Source organism: Pongo abelii, chromosome 2 (assembly GCF_028885655.2).
Source record: "Pongo abelii isolate AG06213 chromosome 2, NHGRI_mPonAbe1-v2.0_pri, whole genome shotgun sequence".
NCBI classification, from domain to species: Eukaryota; Metazoa; Chordata; class Mammalia; order Primates; family Hominidae; genus Pongo; species Pongo abelii.
In genome coordinates this window covers 163036397-163060333 of record NC_085928.1, presented here as the reverse complement: position 1 = coordinate 163060333, position 23937 = coordinate 163036397, and the positions used below count along the sequence as shown (strand labels likewise).

Here is a 23937-nt window from a genome sequence, read left to right as displayed (position 1 = left end):
AATGAAGAAAGCTGAAAAAAGATCAAGAAGCACTTTCAATGAAAAAACTACAAACATTTTGCCAGGAGGCCAAGGCTATGAAAAGATCAAAGAATGAAACTTTAAAGTCCTAGTCTTCTTTCTAGATGAAAGAAAATGAAAATTTTCCTGCATCTAGAATGAAAAGCCAAGGCTTAATTAAGTAGCAGTTGGAAATTATTGAGTACTGGTGAATGAAATTTAGGGTCTCACAAAATTTTAGATTTAGTTCAGGGTTCAGAGGTCATCCAAGCCAACCTTTGGGTAGGTTCTAGAATCCATTCTTCAGCACAATTGATAAATGGTCATCCAATTGTTGTTTGAATATCTCCAGTTGACATGTAACTCATCACCTTTGGAGATAGTCTGCTCTTATGTCACAATTCTAGATGTTAGAACATTCCCTCTTATGTGGCATTGAAATTGGAGTCCCTGTAACTTCCACTCATCCATCCTAATTAAGACTCGAGGAGTTTGAACAGGTGGGAAAAAAATTTTCATCAGTAAAAATATTGATACATTTCCATAGAGTTTAGGAGAGAAAATCTGAAGAATTTATAGGTGTAAGTCAATTTTGTCTTCGACACAGAAGTGTTTCTAATATTTAATGGCATTTTAATCCTCTGCTCTCCAGAATGATTGTCTTCAGTTCCATGAGACAATCTTTGTATGACATGGTTTCCAAGACCCTAACAGTCCAGGGAGTCCTCTTTTAGAAGCTGTGCTGAGTGGTTCAATCGACTAGTTGGAACTAGTTCTTTCTGGGAACTATGTTTTCTATATTCCCCTTTCCTGTAAGGTTAGAGTTAGAGCTGCCAAAAGAGGAACTCACATGAGATTCAGAGGAAGTAGCGGTCATCACTCTCTAAAGAAGTTCACAGGCAATACAGTGATGAAAATATGCTTGGAGGGTTTCAGCTCATGCTCACTCTGCTGTGCTCCACATTCAAATCTCCTTCCTACTGCTGGCCCTGTTGTGCAAGAGTAGCCCCCAGCCCACCACCAGACACTTGGAGGAAGACACACAGACAACACAGAATCAATAACCAATGCAGCCTATAGATATAATGTGAACCCGGTATATAATTTTAAATTTTCTAGCAGCCACATTAAAAAGGCAGAAGAAAACAAACAAGTGAAGTCGATTTAAATATGTTTAGTATAATCCATTATACCTAAAACGTTATCAATTCAACACATAGACAATATTAAAAATATCTAATGAAACACCAAGGAGGCCAGTGGGTGAAGTGGAAGGTAGTAGGGGATGAGGAAGAAATGTAACGAAGAGCCAGATTGTGCAGGACGCTGTAGACCATGATAATGGTGTGGGACTTTTTCTCAGAATGCAATAAGACTTTTGAGCAGAGGAATGGCACGACTTGATTCACGTTGAGGAAAGCTCTGACTCTTCAGTGGAAAATAGGCTGTAGAAGTGGAAAGCAGGTAGAAGGCTACTGCAGTGACCTAGATGACAGATGATGGGGGCTTGGACTAGGGTTACAGTATAAAAGCGATAAGGTATGGAAAATGTGTGCTATATTTTCAAGGTAGAGCCAACAAAATCTGTCCATGGTGAAATGTGTAGTGTGAGAGAAAGAAGAAAGACCCTATCTTTTGGGATTAAGCACCTAGAAAATATAGTGTCATCTACTACGAAGAAGGAGACTAGGAAAGAACAGGTTTGTTTTGATTGGTCCAGCGTACACTATGATTTTAAACATTTATTCTTTTGTCTTTGCCATTTTAATAAACACATGTTTATCTAAATTGCAGGCACAAACTTTGAGCTAAGGAGAGCTAATTACTGAGTCCATGGTCCCACTCAGCCTAATACCCACGCATTGCCATTATACTCGGAACATACTTAATTTGTCTTACTCCACTATTTTTCATCAAAAATACACTTACACATCTTGTTCGCAACTATAAAATTCACACAGTCTCATGTTTCATGTATAGCATTACTTTGAATTCCCAAAATCATGGCCCCATTTCTTCCTTGCCTATGTAACCTGGACTACCAATTCAATGAATTCTTGCCTATACCCTCCACTGCCTCAACCTCTTGTCTTTTCAGCCCATTGGAGTTACCAGACCCTAACCTGTGATTAATCCAACCATCTGCTTGCGCAACAGAAATTCATAAGCTGCCAAACACTGCTTGAGAAAAATTGCATAACTGTACTGCTTGGACTTATTGCATATTTACCATTTCCAAACTCAACTTAGTCCTCAGTACAGCTTGGCAATCCTTATGTCTGTATTCATTCAGATATTTTTCCTATTCACCAAGGTGACCATTTTATAACTTCACACTCCTGCGCAAGCTTTCACTTTCATATCCAGGAGAAAAAAACTACTTACCGCTTTCCAGAAAACAAAATGAATACTCTATGCACTAAATGTATTCAAATGTCCTTCTCTGATTCCAACATTACATATATTTACTCTCACCTTCAACTGCCTTATTACTGTCATACTTCTCTTTTGCCCATCATCCCAAACTTCCTTCCACTCATTACATAAATCCCATGCCTTGTTCATGGCTCTGGGTTTTTGCAGATGCAATTTCATCATCTTCGACGATTTCTGTTGTTTCAACATCTACACAATTTTCAAAGTGCAATGGAAATGTTGTTTACCAGTGAAGCCCTACCCCCAAACCAGCTGCCATAGACAAAGATGGCAAATCCCTCTCCTTTATTATCGTAGTACACTATTGAGACCCAAATTATAACACTCCTTATATTTTGCTACAATTATGTGTGTTATTTCTGTCACTAAATCTAAGACTTTGACGGAGCAGACCTTTTGTTACTGGTCTATGTGTATTCAATTCAAAAGCATGCAAAGTGATTTTTATACTCTCTCACTCAACAGCAACAGTCAACACAGACAACTTCTGTGACCAAATTTGGTGGAGGGGGCTGGGTTCTACCCATCACCAAGCAAGCAATCAGTTCTGCAGCAGATAAATGGGTGTCCTCCAATTTAATTCTGACACTATATAGCTGAAGATAGCATCACATCCCACAGATTGAAGGTTCAGTCCCTAAGACTGCCCCCTTCCCCAGACACCAACAATTGCTAGTTTGGGCCTCCAGAACTTCTGACCCACTGGCTTCAAGTTGGGGTTCTCAAGATCTTCTCTTTGGGTTTGATTAATTTGCCAGAGCACCTCACAAAACTCAAGGAAACATGTTTACTGGTTTATTATAAAAGGCATTACAAAGAATACAGACGAAGAGATGCACAGGGTGAGGTATGAGGAAAGGCGCATACAGAGCTTCCATGCCCTCCCTGGGTGGCACTCTTCAGGAACCTCCATGTATTCAGCTATCTACAAATCTCTGAACCCTGTCTTTTGGGCTTTCATGGAGGCTTCATTATGTAGGCATGATGGGTTAAACCATCGGCCATTGGTGATCAACTCAATCTTCAGTCTCTCTCTCCTCCCTGGAGGTTAGGAGGTGGGACTGAAAGCCCCAATCCTCTAATTCTCCACTGGTTTTCTGGTGACCAGCCCCCCGTTCTGAAGCTACCTAGAGGCTGCCAGCCCTACGTCAACTCATTAGCATTCAAAAAGACGTCATTCAGGCATTTTTAAAGATTTTAAAAGTTGAATGCCAGGAAACGGGATACATAACATTTACATACCAAATACGTATTTCACAATATCACAATACTATATAGATTTTTTTGACAAGAGTTTGCTTGGAGATGTGCTGGACAGAGGCAAGGCTGTGGTGATGACAGTCTTAAAAAGATGTTTTGTGTTGGACACAAGAGAGCATTTTTCATTGGTTACAGAAGTGAAATTGATTCATGCCTGTCAGCCTTAGAAGTGTGTTCATTTCAGTAAAGCTGAATGGAGTGCACTTTCTTAAGTGTGGACTCACATTGAGAAATCCATGCTATGGAAGCTGACTTCCATAGTATAAGGTTATAATTGATTGGTTGACTTTTACTGATAAGATACAGGAAAAGGAAAATAACGTGAATATCACAAGTGCCACGTCTTGGTGTTACACAGTCTCCTCTGCAAAGTTTACCTTTGGCTTGGAAGAATAAACCAATAAACATATTAATGCAAGGAACTTTCCAAATTGGGAGCTACCCACAAGGCTGCTTTTCCATTTCAGGTCTATTAAGTAATGTCACATTATCCTTGAAAGCAGTAACACAGGAGTTCATGTTTGCTGAGGAAGCTCCTTTGAAATTTGTCTCAAATGAAGCACAGAGAGCAGAAAAGATAAGCAAGCTGACAGATATTCAACCAGTGTGTATATCACCTTCCATATATTATCAATTAATTTCCAAAACTGAGAAGTGACAATGTGCTAGCAGCCCTTGCTCGCTCTCGGCACCTCCTCAGGCCTCGGTGTCCACTCTGGCCACACTTGAGGAGCCCTTCAGCCCACTGCTGCACTGTGGGAGCCCCTCTCTGGGCTGGCCGAGGCCAGAGCCAGCTCCCTCTGCTTGCAGGGAGGTGTGGAGGGAGAGGTGCAGGCAGGAACTGGGGCTGCACGGTGGCGCTCACGGGCCAGCAAGAATTCCAGGTGGGCGTGGGTTCAGCTGCCCCGCACTCGGAGCTGCAGGCGGACGCTGCCTGCCCCGGGCAGTGAGGGGCTTAGCACCTGGGCCAGCAGCTGCAGAGGGTGCGCTGCTTCCACCAGCACTGCTGGCCTGCCCGCACCTCACTCAAATTATCACTGGGCGTCAGCCATCTCCCTGTGGGGCAGGGCTCAGGACCTGCAGCCTGCCATGCCCGAGCCCCCCACCCCGCCCCTTGTGGGCTCCCGTGCAGCCCAAGCCTCCCTGACGGGCACCACCCCCTGCTCTGTGGCACCCGGTCCCATCGACCGCCAAAGAGCTGAGGAGTGTGGGGGCGCAGCATGGGACTGGCAGGCAGCTCCACCCGCAGCTCCAGAGCAGGATCCACTAGGTGAAGCCAGCTGGGCTCCTGAGTCTGGTGGTGACTTGTAGAACTTTTATGTCTAGCTAAAGGATTGTAAATGCATCAATCAGCACTCTGTGTCTAGCTCAAGGTTTGTAAACGCACCAGTCAGCACCCTGTCAAAATGGACCAATCAGCTCTCTGTAAAATGGGCCAATCTGCTCTCTGTAAAATGGACCAATCAGCAGGATGTGGGTGGGGTCAGATAAGGGAATAAAAGCAGGCTGCCCCAGCGAGCCCTGGCAACCTGTTGTGTTTCCTTTCCACACTGTGGAAGCTTTGTTCTTTCACTCTTCATAATAAATCTTGCTGCTGCTCACTCTTTGGGTCCGCGTCACCTTTATGAGCTGTAACACTCACCACGAAGGTCTACAGTCTCACTCCTGAAGCCAGCGAGACCGTGAACTCACTGGGAGGGACCAACTCCAGATGGGAGGAACGAAGAACTCCAGATGCACCGCCTTCAAGAGCTGTAACACTCACTGTGAAGTTCTGCAGCTTCACTCCTGAAGCCAGCAAGACCACGAACCCGCCAGCAAGACCAAGAACCCACCAATTCCAGACACAAAACCACCAAATAAGGTAGATGTTCTTATGTTCATTTATGTGAAAAGATTAGAACTTAAAGAAATTAAATAAGAGTTTCAATATCGTAAAGCTAGTAAGTGACAAAATTAGAACTCAAACCCAGGTCATAGCCAAAATTTTTTCCCCTTTTGTATCATACTCCCAGACCTAAGGCAAAATAAGAATGCCTTCATTTTGAAGAAATCAGCCTGGAGAGAACAAGCAGTGGAAGCTGGGAAAGTCTCTACCAGTGTTCCTGACATGGAAAAGAAGTTGTGCCAAAATCTATAATATTTCTGAACCTCTTCCCCATTGACTGATTGTTTTTATAGTTATAGAATAAAAATTCAAATCTTACATATTAGAAAGTTACACAATCTCAACAGTTCCTGCCATTCTCAGGGAGATGTCTGCTGTACAAAAAGTCACACTACAAAGCAGTGTGGTGTAATTAGGTTCTAGTGGGTATCTATAACCAGTTACTTCAACAGAGTCACATAAAAAATGAGTATATGACTCAATAATTCTATCTATACCGTGTATTTTTAAATGACCAAAATAAACCTACAAGGCTCTATAAATTCCATCAAAAAACGAAAAACAAATCTAGCTAGCTTACATTTTTTAAGGTTTTCTGGGAGTCATATGTACTACTGTAGTAAGCACTTAAAACAAGAATGGGTTATAAAAATGGAGAGAAGAATGGAGTTAATAGTTTTTTAGGATGGGCACGGTGGCTCATGCCTGTAATTCCAGCACTGTGGGAGGCTGAGGTGGGTGATCATTTGAGGTCAGGAATTCAAGACCATCTTGGCCCACATCGTGAAACACTGTCTCTACTAAAAATATAAACATTAGCCAGGCAGTAGTGGCACACGCCTGTAATCCCAGCTACTTGGGAGGGTGAAGGAGGAGAATTGCTTGAGCCTGGGAGTCAGAGGTTGCAGTGAGCCAAGATCGTGCCACTGCACTCCAGTCTGGGCAACAGAGTGAGACTCTGTCTCAATAATAATAATAATAATGATAAAAATATTTTTTAATGCATGTCATGAAGTCTTATTTACTAACTTTGGACAGATCACAAATTTAACTCCAGTTATTTTAAATTCTAAGCCAGAGAAAACTATTTTAAAATTCATATGGAACCAAAAAAGGGCCCATATAGCCAAGGCAATCCTAATCAAAAAGAACAATGCTGAAGGCATCACACTGCCCAACTTCACACTATACTACAGGGCTATAGTACCAAAACAGCATGGTACCAGTACAGCAGAAACACAGACCAATGGAACAGAATAGAGAATGCAGAAATAAGACCACCCACCTAAAACTATCTGATCTTCAACAAACCTGACAGAAACAAGCAATGGGGAAAGGATTCCCTATTCAGCAAATGGTGCTGGGAGAACTTGCTAATCATATGCAGAAAATTGAAACTGGACCTCTTTCTTATACCATATACAAAAATCAACTCAAGGTGGGTTAAAGACTTAAATGCAAAACCCAAAACTATAAAAACTCTGGAATACAACCTAGACAATACCTTTCAGGACACAGACACAGGCAAAGATTTCATGACAAAGACTCTAAAAGCAATTGCAACAAAAGCAAAAATTGACAAATGACATCTAATTAAACTAAAGAGCTTCTGCACAGCAAAAGAAACTATCAACAGAATAAACAGACAACCTACAGAATGGGAGAAAATTTTTTGCAAACTGCCCATCCAAAATAGGTCTAATATAAGGAACTTAAACAAATTCACAAGAATAAAACAAACAACTCCATTAAAAAGTAGGTAAAGGGCATGCACAAACACTTCTCAAAAGAAGACATTCATGCAGCCAACAATCATATGAAAAAAAGCTCAACCTCACTGATCATTAGAGAAATGAAAATAAAAACCACAAAGAGATACCATCTCATGCCAGTCAGAATGGCTATCACTAAAAAGGAAAAAAATACAATAACAGATGTTGGCAAGCTTATGGAGAAAAAGGAATGCTTTTACACTATTGGTGGGAGTGTAAATTAGTTTAACCATTGTGGAAGATAGTGTAGCAATTCCTCAAAGACCTAAAGACAGAAATATGATTTGACTCAGTGATCCCATTACTGGGTATATACCCAAAAAAGTCATTCCATTATAAAGACACATGCACACTTATGTTCATTGCAGCACTATTCACAATAGCCCATCAATGATAGATTCGATATCATCTAGCCCATCAATGATAGACTAGATAAAGAAAATATGGGTCGGGGGCAGTGGCTCACGCCTGTAATCCCAGCACTTTGAGAGGCCGAAGCGGGCGGATTACGAGGTCAGGAGACCGAGACCATCCTGGCCAACATGGTGAAAGTCCGTCTCTACTAAAAATACAAAAATTAGCTGGGTGTAATGGCACACGCCTGTAGTCCTAGCTACTCAGGAGGCTGAGGCAGGAGAATCGCTTGAACCCGGGAGGCAAAAGTTGCAGTGAGCCGAGATCACACCACTGCACTCCAGCCTGGTAACAGAGAGAGACTCCTTCTCAAGAAAAGAAGAAAAAGAAAAAAAGAAAACCTGGTACATATACTCCACAGAGTACTATGCAGCTATTAAAAAAAAAGAACAAGATCATGTCCTAACACAGGAACAGAAAGCCAAATACCTCATCTTCTCACTTATAAGTGGGAGCTAAATGATGAGAACACATGAACATATAGAGGGGAACAACACAAACTGGGGCCTATTGGAAGGTGGAGGTTTGGAGGAGGAAAAAGATCAGAAAAAATAGCTAATGGATACCAGGCTTAAGACACGGGTGAGGAACTAATGTGTGCAACAAACCCCCAAAACACACGTTTACCTATTGAACAAACCTGCACATCCTGCACATATATGCCTGAACTTAAAAGTTAAACAAAACAAAACAAAACAAAGATTTAGTGTTAGTCTTAATAATACAATAATAGTTCAGACTAACTTAGTACTACAGCTTTTAATTGCCAAAGGAAGGAGTGAAACATGATGATACCACAGTTTAGTACATACACATTGAAAGCAAATCAGATTATCAGAGCAGTGGAACTTTTTTTGATACTAAACCAATAATCCAATTTATTTTCTGAATATTCAGAAGCACAGCATTGAGTAATAGCTTTAAAAGTTACCTTATAGAGGACATAACAACTACTTTCATTAAATTGTTTCATATAGCATATCCAGGTATTTTTAGTATTTCAATATATTTCTATTAACAAGTGGCAAACATAGCAAAGTGACTGGGTGTGGTGGCTCATGCCTGTAATCCCAGCACTTTGGGAGGCTGAGGCGGGTGGATCATCGGAGGTCAGGAGTTGGAGACCAGCCTGGCTAACATGGTGAAACCCGGTCTCTACTAAAAATACAAAAATTAGCCAGGTGTGGTGACGGGTGCCTGTAATCCCAACTACTGGGGAGGCTGAGGCAGGAGAATCTCTTGAACCCGGGAGGCAGAGGTTGCAGGGAGCCGAGATCATGCCACTGCACTCCAGCCTGACCAATACCGTGAGACTCCATCTCAAAAAAAAAAAAAAGAAGGAAGGAAGGAAGAAGGGGAAGGAGAGAAGGAAGACAGAAAGAAGAAAGAAAAGAAAAAAAGAAAGAAGGAAAGAAGGGAAGGAAAAGAAAGAAAGAGAAAAGTATATTCAGGATATTAAATGAGGGTTTAGTCTTTTTCATTAATTATTTATTTTTGAATAAATCACATATAGCACAAAACACAAAAAGTAGAATGAAAGTTCCTCCTTACCCTGTCCTCTAGCGACCCAGTTCCCAATGGGTAGGAACTGATATTTAAAACTATAATTCAATAAAAGTTCTCTGAAATAGAGGAAAGCCTAATCTACATATTGAATGGATCTATCATTTATCAAAAGAAAAAAAAATCAATCCAGAAAGGTCAACTGTGAGACATATCCTAGAAAAATTATTGAAATTTAAAAGAAAAGATCCCTCTGGGTTTCCAAGCAAAATCAAAAAGTCATTTACAAAGGAAGGAAAATCAGGATGGCATCACAATTTTTGTCAGCAACAGTCAACGCAAGTAAACAGTGCAATAGCACTGCCCATAAACTTAAAGGGAGAAATGTAAGGAAAAGATTTTATATCCAGCCACACTGTTTTTCAGATATTAAAAAGACACCCAGGAGTCTTTCCTGGTAATCTACTAAAGGATGAATTTAATGTAACAAAGAGATCATTAGGGAAACCAGTGAAATAACTGGTAATGATGATTAAATATGCTTAATTAAATGACCAAAATAAACCTACAAGGCTCTATAAACTACATCAAAAAATGAAAAACAAATCTAGCTAGCCTACATTTAGATCTATGACTATAACATAGGTGAGAATGAGAGAGAAAAATTAGTATGTAAATATTATTTGCTCTGTCAAAATCAAAATAACACAAAAAGAAATCAAACTGAGTGAAAATAGAATATGTTAATTGACTGCTGTAAAGATAATAGGTAGAAATAAAAGGAAATTATTTAAGTGTGACAGAGTAGTTAAAATCTAAGGACTAAGAACATTAAATGAAAGTATCAAAATAAGATAATACTTTTTAAAAATACAAATCTTTCTAAACACAAAAAAGTATTACAAAATAAAAGAAAACATTTAATTTGAAAAGCAAAGAAGGCCGGGCGCAGTGGCTCATAACTGTAATCCCAGCACTTTTGGAGGCCAAGGTAGGTGGATCATGACGTCAGGAGATTGAGACCATCCTGGCTAACATGGTGAAACCCCATCTCTACTAAAAATACAAAAAATTGCCGGGTGTGGTGGCGGGCGCCTGTAGTCCCAGCTACTCAAGAGGCTGAGGCAAGAGAATGGTGTGAACCTGGGAGGCGGAGCTTGCAGTGAGCTGAGATCGTGCCACTGCACTCCATCCTGGGGGACAGAGGGAGACTCGTCTTTTGAATAAACATAGAATTTAACCCTCTCAGTCTCAAAACTTGAGAAAGTTACATTTGTCTTATCTGAGTTCCTTTTTCAGGAAACTATCAGGGCTCCCAGATAGTATCAAGGAACTGATACACTCATCGGATCACCTTATCTGCACAATGAGCCCTCAGACCCCTCACTCATCATGATTGCCTAAGTGGCCATCTGCTTCCTGTTGACCAACTCCTCTTCTTTACCCGTCCCTAATTCCTGTCCTCCTACATGTAGTTACAATTCTTCCCTGCTATATAAACTAGTATTTTTAATCAGTCAGGGAGATGGATTTGAGACTGATCTCCCATTTCCTTGGCAGTAGCACCCCATTAAAGCCTTCTTCCCTGGCAGTACTCATCTCAGTGAGTGGCTTTCTGTGCAGTGAGCAGCAGGACCTAGACCAAACCCCTGGTGTTTCAGTAACACTACTGAATGAAAGATACCCAGTAAATATTATGTTATGAATTATTATCTGCAGATAAAAAAATCAAATACCCATCAAATTACTACATGTGAATAGGCTCAACTTATCTGTTTTTATAAAATTCAGATTGACTTAAAAGTCAAAATGCAATATTCTACCAGACAATTTATTTCTTTGAAAAGTCATTCTCATTCTTCTGCATTTTCTTATCATGAGCATTTGTCAATATCAGCTTTATTCCATTTATACCATACGTTTGCAAAACAAGTTTTTATCCCTCAAATCTTGCTCTTCCAAATTCAGGTCTTCAGAAGCAATTTTACCTTGGTTGTTTACTAAAGTAGAGAAAAATGAGCAAATGTTGGCTATTGAGGAAAATAAAAGAAAATCCATCATATAATTCATTTTATTCTTATATGCTAAACAGTTCCAGGCTTTCTCTTTTTATTTCTTACTAACTTGCCTCAGCTTTTTAAGACTAAATACAAAAAAAAAATTAACGAACACTTCACAAAAAGATAATTGTTTTAGAGTCTCTCTTTTTCCTTGCTAGTAGTCACAAGCAAATCGCTAATCTCAATCTCTTCTGTAATGTTTACATCCTTTCTATATTGCAGAAAATAAAATTTAACTTATTTTATAAGTCATCTATAAGTAATATAAACTGGCTGGGCACAGTGGCTCACACCTGTAATCCCAGCACTTTGGGAGGCCGAGGTGGGCGAATCACAAGATCAAGAGATCAAGACTATCCTGGTCAACATGGTGAAACCCCATCTCTACTAAAAATATGAAAATTAGCTAGGCGTGGTGGTGCATGCCTGTAGTTCTAGCTACTTGGGAGGCTGAAGCAGGAGAATCGCTTGAACCCAGGAGGTGGAGGTTGCAGTGAGCCAAGATCTCACCACTGCACTCCAGCCTGGTGACAGAGCGAGACTCCCTCTCAAAAAAAAAAAATAAAATAATAATAATAATAATAATAATAATAAATAATATAAACTACTACTACTTACATATTTTATAGAATTTTTACTGACTTTAAATTAAATAATATTCCCATACAGAAATGCTGGAATATACAGATGTGAAAAAGAAACAATAGTAAAATCAGCCACAATTCTACAACTACAGCTGCCCTCTCACCACCATGAAATAGAAACCTGTGTAACTGCCACCAGGCTTGTGTGCAGCCTGCTGCCCCTTCATCAGCTCTGTGATGTGTAAGTAGAGATGAACCACACAGCAGACATGGATGTGGGTGGGAAAAGGCAAAACAAAAGCTCTAGTTGCATGATAGGCACTGGCACCTGGTACCCCAGACCAGAGGTGGAACAGAGGTTGAATATACAAGTAAGAAAGTAGCATTAGATAAACTATAATCTACTTAGACTTTTAACAGAAAGTCATTTTGTGACCTCCTAGTTTTCTCTTCATTGCAGAGAGTCAGAAATAGAATATATATTTCTCTAAAATATTAATGCATATAATTTTTCAAATTACAAATAATAGAGGTTCCATGGAGAAAAATAAGTGATACGAAAAAGTACAAACGGAAAGAATTTAAAACCCTAACTTATCTCATCACCAAACACTGCCAACATGTCTTGTCACCAACAAGCCTTTTCAACATGTTGTTAGGGGTCAATAGATTTAACACTAAACTGCAAATACTAAGATAATACCTATAGAAAGAATGAACCATTACCTATTATTGTGTCCCCTTATCGTCTTCTTAGTTACAGTCAGTTAGAGTTGGTCCTTAAACACGACTTAGTCACAGTTACATTGAGTGATTTCTGAGTATTAAGAGATTTAATTACTGCAGCTTAAAAAATAATTGCTGGTTGATACAAAAATCAATTAGGTTGCTAAATATCCAGCTTTCACAATCATAAAATCTTTCCTACCTCCACATATTTCTGTTTGGATTAGGTTGGATGACTCCTCAGTTTCCTTCTAGCACTAAAATGTGATTTTCTGAAAAGTAATACAGAAACTAAGACATCCACTTATAAGTTAGTTTCGGTGAGATTTTCTTAAAGTTAACAAAAAATTGATTCAAACCATTTCTTCTAACGTATTTTGGCATTTGCTCTTTCAGCATGAAGTTAGTTACCAAGAAAAGCAGGTTCTTAATAATTTCTGTTGTCTACTTTGAATGTGATTACTCATAGGAGTCTGCAGAAATGAATCAATACCTGCTTAGCTTCTCAAAAAAGTAAATCGGAGACAATTGTTACAGTCATGCATGTTAATTTAGGCTGCCAAATTAATTTCTCAACACTCCTTATGCTACAAGAGTCTTAATTAAGAAACAACTAAGGTTGCCTTTTCTTCTTATAGGTACTGCTGAGCCATTGGCTCTGAACAAAGTCATTTAACCCCTTTGATGTATGTGATTTATAAAAGCAACAAAGGCTGGGCACGGTGGCTCACACCTGTGATCCCAGCACTTTGGGAGGCTGAGGCGGGCAGATCACGAGGTCAGGAGATCGAGATCATCCTGGCCAACATGGTGAAACTCCATCTCTACTAAAAATACAAAAATTAGCTGGGCATGGTGGCACCCATGGTAGTCCCAACTACTCAGGAGGCTAAGGCAAGGAGAATTGCTTGAACCCGGGAGGCAGAGGTTGCAGTGAGCTGAGATCACACAACTGCACTCCACCCTGGGCAACAAACAGAGCAAGACTCCGTCTCAAAACAAACAAAACGAGAAAATCTACAAAGTATTATATATTGTATACTGTACATATGTAAAAGGGCTTTACAGTGAGCAAAATGATTCCATGCTCTGTTCTGTAATCTATTTTCTGTTCTGCAAGGTGTAACCTAGGCCTCCTGGGAAGCTATTTTAATGTGGTGTGGATCTTGACAGTGTCCAATCCCAAGCTCCATATTTTCAGAGGATCACTGACAAATTAGAGTGCCTCAGAGAGAGAAGTCTGAGGAATTGTGATAAGAGGGATGCTTGAAGGAACTGGAAATATTTAACCAAAAGATAAGATGATGTGGTATCATAATAATTTCGGGGATCCTCTTTTGTTCAAATACTTATTACATGGTAAAGTGCTTAATTTTATATCTTGTTCCAGATGGCAGAATTGGCACTGATTATTGGTAATTACAAGGAGGTAGATAAGATTCAACATAAGAATCTTTTGACAATATACAAGGCTGCGTTACCCAGGAATGAGCTTCCTGGTGTTAAGGCACTTCCTGAAGGACCACTTAGATGGAGTAAGGGAGAGTTATCTGAGGCCCACTGTCTCAGGCTTTCAATGAATTAAAATGTCAATGAATCACTCATTCATGAGACAGCCTTGTCTTTGTGGTCCAGACCCCATTTTGACCCTTGTTATCGCTGTAAGATGAACATCTCAAGTCTCCAAAAGACAAGGAAATGTCAAAAGGCCTGGCAGTTTCCTTATTACATGCCAAGCCATACTTAGAGATTACCCACTAATATCCTATAGAGCTGGTCATTGCTAGGGTAAAAGTCAGGCTGTTGGAGAGCAAGTGTAAGACCAAGGGCATAATTCCCCCTTCCAAAAGTTTAAAGAGAGCACTGCCGTTCACGTACAACCTGCTACATTCTGTTGATCAATCTCATCTAGCCCCTACTGTATAATATTTAGTTTACACAACACTCCAATATAGTGAGCTCCTAAAGAGCAGAAACTCTGTACTATTTATCTTTATAACTCCATAGCTTATCCAAGTTTTGACATTTATTAGATACTCAATATATGCTTAATGGAAGAATAAATGAATTCCATTCCAAATAAGCACTGCCTCAGTGCAGGCACTATATCAATGGCAAGATGCAGAATTAAAATACGACACAGTTTTTGCCCTAAAGGAGTGCTCAATAATCAGCAGAATAAATATATGAGGGAATGAGAGCACCTGTATTGGGTGGAATTTTGCCTTTTAAGAGTCCTTTCAACCCTAAGATTCTATAAATCCATATTCTTTTCCTCAATTAAAATATCTTAGATGCAGCCTGGAGCTGTGGCTCACGCCTATAATCCTAACACTTTGAGAGGATCAGTTGAGCCCAGGAGTTCGAGACCAACCTGGGCAACATGCTGAAACCTCATTTCTACAAGAAATACAAAAAATTAGCCAGGCGTGGTGGTGCACGCCTGTAATCCCAGTTACTTGGAAGGCTGATGTGGAAGGATCACCTGAGCCTGGGAAGTCAAGGCTACATTGAGCTGAGATCGTACCACTGCACCCCAGCCTGGGTAACAGAGTGAGACCCTTTCTCAAAAAAAAAAACCCGAAAAATGTATATAGACAAACATAGACAGAGAGAGAGAGAGATTTTAGATGCAAGAACAAGAAAAGTGGCCATGCTATGTTAGGTTATTCCTAGGTTTTTAATCTACCTGTGGGCAATACTGTTCAGCTTCTAGCAAACCAAGTAATTTGAGAAGTCAACCTGTAGTCAAATTATGGGATTCTTTTAGTGAATTTAAAGAGTTAGAGAACAGAAGATCTTGGTAGAGATTTGTGTCAAACCTATACAAAATACATATTCCACATATTAAGAAAAAAATAGACTTTCTGGCCCTGAAATTTAAATTTATTCTCTATAAAGAATTCAAATCATATCTATATTAAAAATAATAAATACTGACAGAATACAGGTTAAATCTGTTAATTTTTGATGTTACTTTTATTATTATTCTTCTACAGAGGATGACACAGGACATAGAGGTTAAGTTATTTCCTCCTATATCATGAAGTAGAAAGTAGCAGACCTAGGCAATTGAGCACCAGAATCCATGACAACTTCACTGATGGCCTGTTGTAATCATGTTCTCTTATATCATAAGAATTTTACTTCTTGCTCATCCTAGGAGGCCAATACACTGTAGTATGATTATTTTTGCCAGGTGTCCCATAAACTAGAATAGTGCTCCATGATTAGTCTCTCTTCTGATGCAATAAGGCAAAAAACCATGCTTGGGGTTTCAGAAGAGATGTACAAAGCAATACGGTGTCGTTAAGCATGAAAACATCTAGACCTTTACTGCGTTTCCTTGGTATTATTCATACAAAGTCAGCTATCACTCTCTCTGCCCCATTCCTCACTCCCCAGTCCAAAAAGCCACATTGTATTAAATAAATAATGATTAAATACAAATATATTATTCTACACATTCACACACTTGCAAAAGGCAACAAGCCACCTGTTTTTCTAAACCATTTTGACTTAACTGAGAGATAAGACAGTCTGAAAGGCAAGATAAATTCCATTTTGGAATCAAAGTATCTTTTCCTCACTTAGTTTCACATATATTCTGTTTTCCACTTTGTGCTCTAAATAGTTAGTTAATTGGGACTATTTAACAGATTATATATGTTTCTGCTGAGAGTAATTGTACCTTAACAATAACTGAAGGAATTTTTATTTAATTTGCTAGTTGGTTCATGGTTTGCTAGAGTTAAGCAGAAGCTGAAGTGCTCCTGACTGTAGGAGGTGAAACTCACTCATATTCTTTTGTAAACAAATTAATGGAGAGTTGCCAGTGTGTTTTCATCCCACAAAATCACCTTAGCAACATGGATATAAAAACAGCATGAACTTTCCCTCAGAGCCTCCAGTCTTTCCTAGCGTGAGGATTCAACAATAAATGAGACTAGCAAAATTCTCCATTTAATTTAGTCTTATAAAATAAGTTTCAGAATTTCCACGAAACATAGATTTTAACAGTAAAATAAAAAGAGGCTAAATTTCTCTTATGTAGAATGATTAGGATTTCTCAGTAGGGCTGTATTTGTTTTTTGTTTTCCTGACATGGCGGGAAACACCATGTACCCTTTGCTTGACCAAGTTTCAAATAATTTTAGAAAAAAAAAAAAGGCAGAGAAAGTTATATTTTCAAATAATTAGGTCTGACTAACTTGAATCATGGGCTCTATGGTCACCAATTATACTTACATCTTATTCCTCTGGAGTTTGAGGAGTATGAGCTCTGGAAAATTGAGAAAGTGAAAGCCTCACTGCAGTCATCAAGTCCATGCTAACGCCTGTGGGCAGGGCAAATCCTGGCAGAAGGTTGCTCTCAGATATCTGTGGGAAATAAGCCACAAAACTTGCTTTGTTTTGGTGTTTTTTCATCAACTCTCATCTCTCCCACATGGAAAGGCCAGAAAACTCTCTACTTATTTATGGATTTCTTATAGTTTTGTTCCTTTGTTTTGGTTACTGCTTATCCACACTCTAGAGAAAGGAAAGCCAGTGAAACTATAGCACAAATGTATTTAAGAACTAAGCCTCTGGGTCTCTGCCATCCATTATCTTCTTAGTTTCTTGTCTATCTTCCAGATTTAAAGGCAAGAATGATGAACACATAAAAAACACCTTTTCTTATGATGGTCTACTTTTTTAAAATTTTTGAATATTGCAGTAAGTCCTCAACTAATTGTGTAAACAAAATTTTCACTGCTAATTTTTGAACTATGTGGAATATTGGGTAGCGAGTACCTCAGTGGATCACCTGGCTGCCAGATGTATTCTTGCCTGCCCCAATATGTAATGGCAGCGATACATACTCGTAATGATCAGGGTCCATTATCTGTGCCAGAATGGTGACTCTTTTCCTGGTCTTTGTAAATGAAATCTCAAGTGCTGGTTGACTGAGAAGCAAATAGAACTTAAAATCTTGCTGGTCAAAGCACTCATCTTCTGTGAACAGAAATGCTAGATAGACCTGCAGAGCTCATTGTTGCAGAGTCAGAAGCACAAATTCTTCATGTGGGTCTCTAGGAGTAATAGCAAAAGGAGCCACTCTTATTTTTAAACTTTACTTCTGTCTACTAGGGACATAACACTAGATAATGATCACTGATTTAGGATGTATCCCGCATCCTGGAGAATGGCACCCCATCTTTGCAGAGTGTTATCTCCAATCTTGTGCCTCTATGCCTTCAAAAAGCAGTTCCATCACTCTGTAAGACTGGCACCTTTTTGGTGGTATGGTCTGTTATGGGAACAATGTTCTTCATTGTGATATGTCCACGGCCATACTTTTTTTTTCTTTCTTTAAAATGGTCCTTAGTCTGATACAGTGTCAAGTGGGATACTATGTCTATGGATCAAGCATTCTGTAAACCTTCAGATATTGGAGATGGTCGAGGTTCCACAAGTGGCAAATGAAAACCCATACCTAGAATATGTGCTGATTCCAGTAAAAATGAATTGCTGCCTCTTCGAGGATATAATCAACTTGGCACCAAGTGACTGGTTAGTCTCCTTGAAAGATGGCATCCTATCAGGCTTTAGTATCGTTCTCTGATGCAGGCTAGTTGAATATCCGATAGCAGTGGTAGTTAGCCATAGTGGTTAGCAGTCTATGATGCTGGTAGGACCCATGAATAGTTTTCATCCCTGATAGTCTCTTCGTGCATTCGTTGTACCAGCAACGTGGTAGCTGATGACAGAGGCTGGCTGTCACACGTCAGCCAGCAGCAGACACAGTCATTCTGTCCACTTGAGTTCAGTGCTGTTTTCAAATTTGTACTTACTCCAATAGGTCCGATCACATGCCTCTTACCCAGACTTCCTTGTCCCCAAGTTTTCCATTTTTTTCTTTCCAATCTCTGACCAAGCAGTCAAGCTAATTGCCACTGCTCAGAAATGTCTGTATATTCTTATCTTGAGCAATTTTTCTTTCCATGCAAAGCATATGTCCCGGTACAATGCCTGAAACTCTGCCCATGAGAAAATCTTTACTCATTGCTTTCTTTCATGGCCCTGCTGAGTGGGATTGTAATAAAGCAGCAGCTCATTTTCAGTTTTTACTTAAACATGGAGAATACCCACCCATGAACTAAGCTTAGCCTTTTTTCTTCTCCATAAGCTGGTCAAAAAGCTACAGATGGGAGCTAAGGGAGAAGTACAAGTGCAACTGTGATGAATAACAAAAGGGTCTGGCCACCTGCACTTGCAGCTTATTGTGCTGTACAGCCCTCCTCAGGTCCAGTCCTGGATGTACATTCTCACTGCAGGATGGAATGCTTCTTGGATCATCTACTCTTCTGAATTTATGAGTTGATTAAAACTCAGCTGATGGACAGCTCTGGCCACACAGTCATTTGATACCCCAAGGTCAGATGCTCTGTCTCTATCAGAACAAAGTAGCACATCAGGAAATGTTTTTAAAAGATGTATAATACTGTGCTGCAAGAGGCATGACCTTGTTCTAGAACCCTGGGAAAGTCATGGTGATTTTCCTAGTAGGGCTTGCCAGAAATTTCATGTGGTATCTCTTCCTACCACAGATAACATTATGTCTTTAAGATGGCACTAATCTCTGCCTTTCTTCTTCAACCACAACATTGTTTTTGACATGATATTGTCGAATGTGGGCAGTTTCAGTGGCTTCTACTTAGTCTTCCAGCTTAAATACTTCTTACCCAATATTGAGTCCAAGGCCTCAGTATTAGGATTCTTACAATTACGTTGTGTGTCCACTCCACTTGTACACTTGGGAACTGATGAATTTACCAATGGGTAGGTATGTGGTACCACTGTGTGAACCAGACCTATGATAGGACTCCATTTATTACTTGGCTCCTGTACGCCCCTACTCTAACACAGAGGCCATGATGACACTTTAGGTCCCTGCGTATGAATGTTAACTCAAGTCCCATATTCGCATCATTCAAATGAGTTTTTTTCCCCCCTGGTATATAAATTTACCCAAATAAATTGTCATAGGTCCCTTTGAGAAAGAACTGAGGGAATTATTACCATATTTGCTTGCGGTGGTATTTCAGGGCCTTTCTTTATGGGAACCCAGTCTCTCTCACAGTCAATGACTTCTGGGTCAGAAAATTGGCTTCAGTTTGAAAATAGAACAAAGAAATATGACCTTTTATTGTGACAGCTTCCTCAAGCTCTTGATCATTCCATGTTGATTTCTTTTTTTTATTATTATCATTTTTTAATTTTGAGACAAAGTATCACTCTGTCATGCAGGCTAGAGTGCAGTGGCGTAATCTCGGCTCACCACAACCTCCACCTCCCAGGTTCAAGCCATTCTCCTGCCTCAGCCTCCTGAGTAGCTGGGATAACAGGTGGCTGCCACCATGCCCAGCTAATTTTTGTTTTTCTGTTTCTTTTTTTGTTTTTATTTTTGTGTTTGTTTTTTTGGAGACAGAGTCTTGCTCTGTCGCCAGGCTGGAGTGCAGTCACACGACCTTGGCTCACTGCAACCTCCACTTCTCTGGTTCAAGAGTTTCTCCTGCCTCAGCCTCCTGAGTAACTGGGAATACAGGCGCGCACCACCACACCCAGCTAATTTTTGTATTTTTAGTAGAGACGAGGTTTCACCATGTTGGCCAGGATGGTCTCCATCTGTTGACCTTGGGATCCACCTGCCTCGGCCTCCCAAAGTGCTGGGATTACAGGCGTGATCCACTGCGCCCAACCTTGTATTTTTAGTATAGATAGCGTTTCATCATACTGGCCACGCTGATCTCGAACTCCTGACCTCAAATGATCCACCTGTCTCAGAATCCCAAAGTGCTGGGATTACAGGCGTTAGCCACTGCCCCTGGCCCCCCTTGATTTCTTTTGATTGCACACATTGAGTGATGCCTGTTGGCTGCTCTAAGGATACATGTTCTGTTAACCATCTTCAAAGCTCATCACTGGCCAGACCCTGGCTGACAGTCCATTAAAATAATTACACTCACAATTTCTGACCATTAAATGCCACCACCTGTTTTTTATTGCTTGCTTGTTTGTTTTTAATGTTGGGATCTAATCGTCCCCGTTGCTATGAGGAAGTTAGCACTGGTCTTCTCTTGAAAGACACTACTGAGTTTTTCAATGATGCTGGGACCCCTCCCACCTGCACATTTCTTATTGTATTGCTAAATGGTGTGTTCTCTGGGTGCTCCCACAGAACATAGTCAGCTGGTAGGTGTTTTGATCCTTACGCACTATATCCACTCTAGCAAGCCACTTCTATAAGCCTTTGATCTCTTTCCACTATTTGCATGACAGTTCTAGAATTTCTAACATCAGTTTTTCCAAGCTTCTGAAAGTCAAAGACTAGCATATTGGTATCGATCTTCAGGGTCCTTGCCAGTGTGTTATATTCTGTATCACTGGAGTGTGGTCCTATATCAGCAAATTCTCCCTTATCCAACCTTTTATTCTCTCCCCACTTGATCCACCATCCTCAAGATCCAGTACCCATCCTCTCCCAACTCCTGATAGTACATATTTTCTAGGTTTTACAATAGTCCCTTTCCTCCATTAGCAGGCCCTGAGATTCCCAGACCAGACTGTGTTCTCCTGACTCCAGTTTTTTTTTCTTGTCCTGTGACCACGAGAAAAAGTGGAAGTAGATTTGAGGGAAGGAAGGTACATGTTGCTTTGTAAAACAAAGGCTTCTGAATTTTTTTCAACAAAGACGGATTGCTAATTTTGAGTGGAGAAAATTGGGTCACTAATGCGGTAGCAGTGAATTCAGAAAAACCTGGGGTTTCAAGGTGTTTTTAGTGCCTCAGCTCAGATGTCACCATGACAAGTCTCAAAGTCTCACTCCTTCCTAACCAGGTGCTGACCTTAACATAACAGACTTGACTGGCCAGGATAGAGAATTCAACTTTTTCAAGAGATCCACTACTCTTATAATTAACTCTTCAAATTTTTCTCCCCTTTCCAATAGCAGAAAAAGATTTTTTTTTGCCACCGAAACTAACTTTCATATTTTGCCTTAAATTGATCATTAGTCTCCTTTAGCTGTTTATTATCCTCCAGTGCATTGATGGAATGAGCCATTTGATTCACCTTTTCTTGTAATTGCTATGCTCCTTCTACCTTTCCAAGGACTGAGATATTTCACCTGCCTATTCCCACATCAATTTATCACCTATGAGAGTTTTAATAATTGCAGGACAGTGGCTAACCATATTCTACTTACCAACAGTGACAGGACTCTTATTCCCAGCCAGCTCCAAAATTTTCAGAGTCTCCTTCCCAAGACCACTCCTGGCATCAACAGTCATAGGTTGAATTCCACAAGAAACAGCCCCTGAGCCGGACAATTTCATCACGTGGCTTATTGAAGCTACTCTCAGGAACAATGCCTAAGAGAGTAAAGAAAATAACGTTGCAGACAGGGATAAATTAAACTAAAAACAGTTGCAATAGAAGTCTAAACTGATTACCTGGGGAGCTCTAACGCTGGAATAACTTCCCCAAATTGGAGAAAGTGATACAGACAGGAGACAGGGAAATACTGAGTAGGAGAGGTTCGTTCCCCAGCAAAGGCCCCACTCTAAAGCCTGGAAACCTGCGGCCCTAAAGGGAACAAGCATTCCTGGTTTTGTGCCCAAAATGTTGCCTTTTGGCCTACAATACCCCGTATCCTGTACCCATATAAACCTCAAATCTCCTGCTCCATGAGGCGATGAGTAGAAGAGCCAAGGAGCTTAAGAACTGCATGGCAGAGAAGGAGAGAAGAAAAGGGGCATCTGAACATCAAGAGGAGTTCAGCTGGGGATGGTAAGAGAGGAGTTTAGCCACAGAAGAGCCGAACTCCAGGGAAGATCATCTTCCCACTCCATCCCCCTTCCAACTCCCCATTTATCTCACTGAAAGCCACCTCCAACACTCAATAAAACCCTTACATTTACCACTCTTCAAGTCTGTATGTAACCTGATTATTCCTGGACGCCAGACAAGGGCCCAAGTACCAACGGGGCACTGAGCTGGTTAAAACTTAAGCTGTCTGTGGACAGTAGAGCTAAAAGAGCACTGTAACACGGGGGCTTCAGGAGTCACAAGCACCCACCCCTAGATGCTGCTGTGGGGCCAGAGCCCAGAAGCACTTGCCCTGGTTTCTGCACCTGCCTGTCTGCATGCTCCCCCTCCTATAAGGGGTTTGAGCTCATGATGGCGAAATAAAGAGCCACGCCCCCATCACACTTCCTTCGAGGGCAGCCAAGGAACTCTCCCATTTCAAAAAAAGATGACAGGTGCATTTTGTAACATCCCACTTTGGAGTCATTGCATATGGGCTGCTATGAGAAAGGGTTTATAATATTGGGCAAAACAGCTCTTTGGACCAAGGCCATCTCCAAAGGAAAGACTCAGCAGGTCCCAATCCTTGAAATTAAGAAAATGAATGCTTACAGCCTGCATCCTGAAGGGGGATCTCGGCCATGTACCAAACAATTACTTTTGGTCTTGGCTATCTTACGTGATTTGGGGGCAACATAGTTAACTCCCTAAATATGTTTTATTTAGGTATATCTTATTTTATGGTTAATGTTTTTAACATTTGTAAACCCTTACCACACCCAAACAACAAAAGAGGAGATGATCTAGAGCTATTCAGGGCAAAAGGGAAAATTCAACCTAGAATAACAAACCACAAAAAACCCAGACATATATAACCTATACATCTGAAGAACCACAGTTTGACTGTGTCAGGGAATTTGCAAGAGCCTTTGTACTAAGATCATGGTTTCTTAATTTGTGAATAACCAGAAATGTGGATTTTTATGACAAGACGAAAGGAGAGGTATGCTTTCATCTGGCATTCTTTAGAGGCTTGTGGTAAAGTAGTAGTTTACAGAGAGATTCTTTTGCTGCAATCAAAGTCAGAATCCCAAAGAACATGTATTAAGTGGCCTGGAAACCTCAGGTAAGCAAATGTAGTATTTGGAGGTTTCAATATGGTTTATTTAAATGTAGAAAGTACTGGGAAAGTTTGCATTGAAGACAGTTATAACTGCTTTAGAATCTTTATTTTATTATCTATACCATACTTTAATGTGTATGTGCATGTGTGTGTATTACCGTGAGTGGGAAATGGCCAGCAATAAGTAGACTGACATAATGGATTAGGAAAGTAGGAGTTGTGATTCTGTGATGGTCTCTGTTATGATAACTAGAAGATATACACACACACACACACACACACACACACACACACAGAGAGAGAGAGAGAGAGAGAGAGAAAG

General features: G+C 40.2%; 1 long non-coding RNA gene across 5 annotated transcripts; it reads left to right on the top strand.

The window, feature by feature from the left end:
* The first annotated feature begins 341 nt into the window (after positions 1-341).
* Positions 342-22542, top strand: LOC129058685 (uncharacterized). Of its 5 annotated transcripts, none has more exons than XR_010139412.1 (4): positions 343-500; positions 5346-5560; positions 12003-12158; positions 21897-22542. It is a non-coding gene; the product is annotated as an uncharacterized LOC129058685 (long non-coding RNA). The 5 variants fall into 5 exon arrangements; XR_008523972.2 differs by lacking the exon at positions 21897-22542 and adding an exon at positions 13282-14247; XR_010139413.1 differs by lacking the exon at positions 21897-22542 and adding an exon at positions 14034-14166.
* The last annotated feature ends 1395 nt before the right edge of the window (positions 22543-23937 follow it).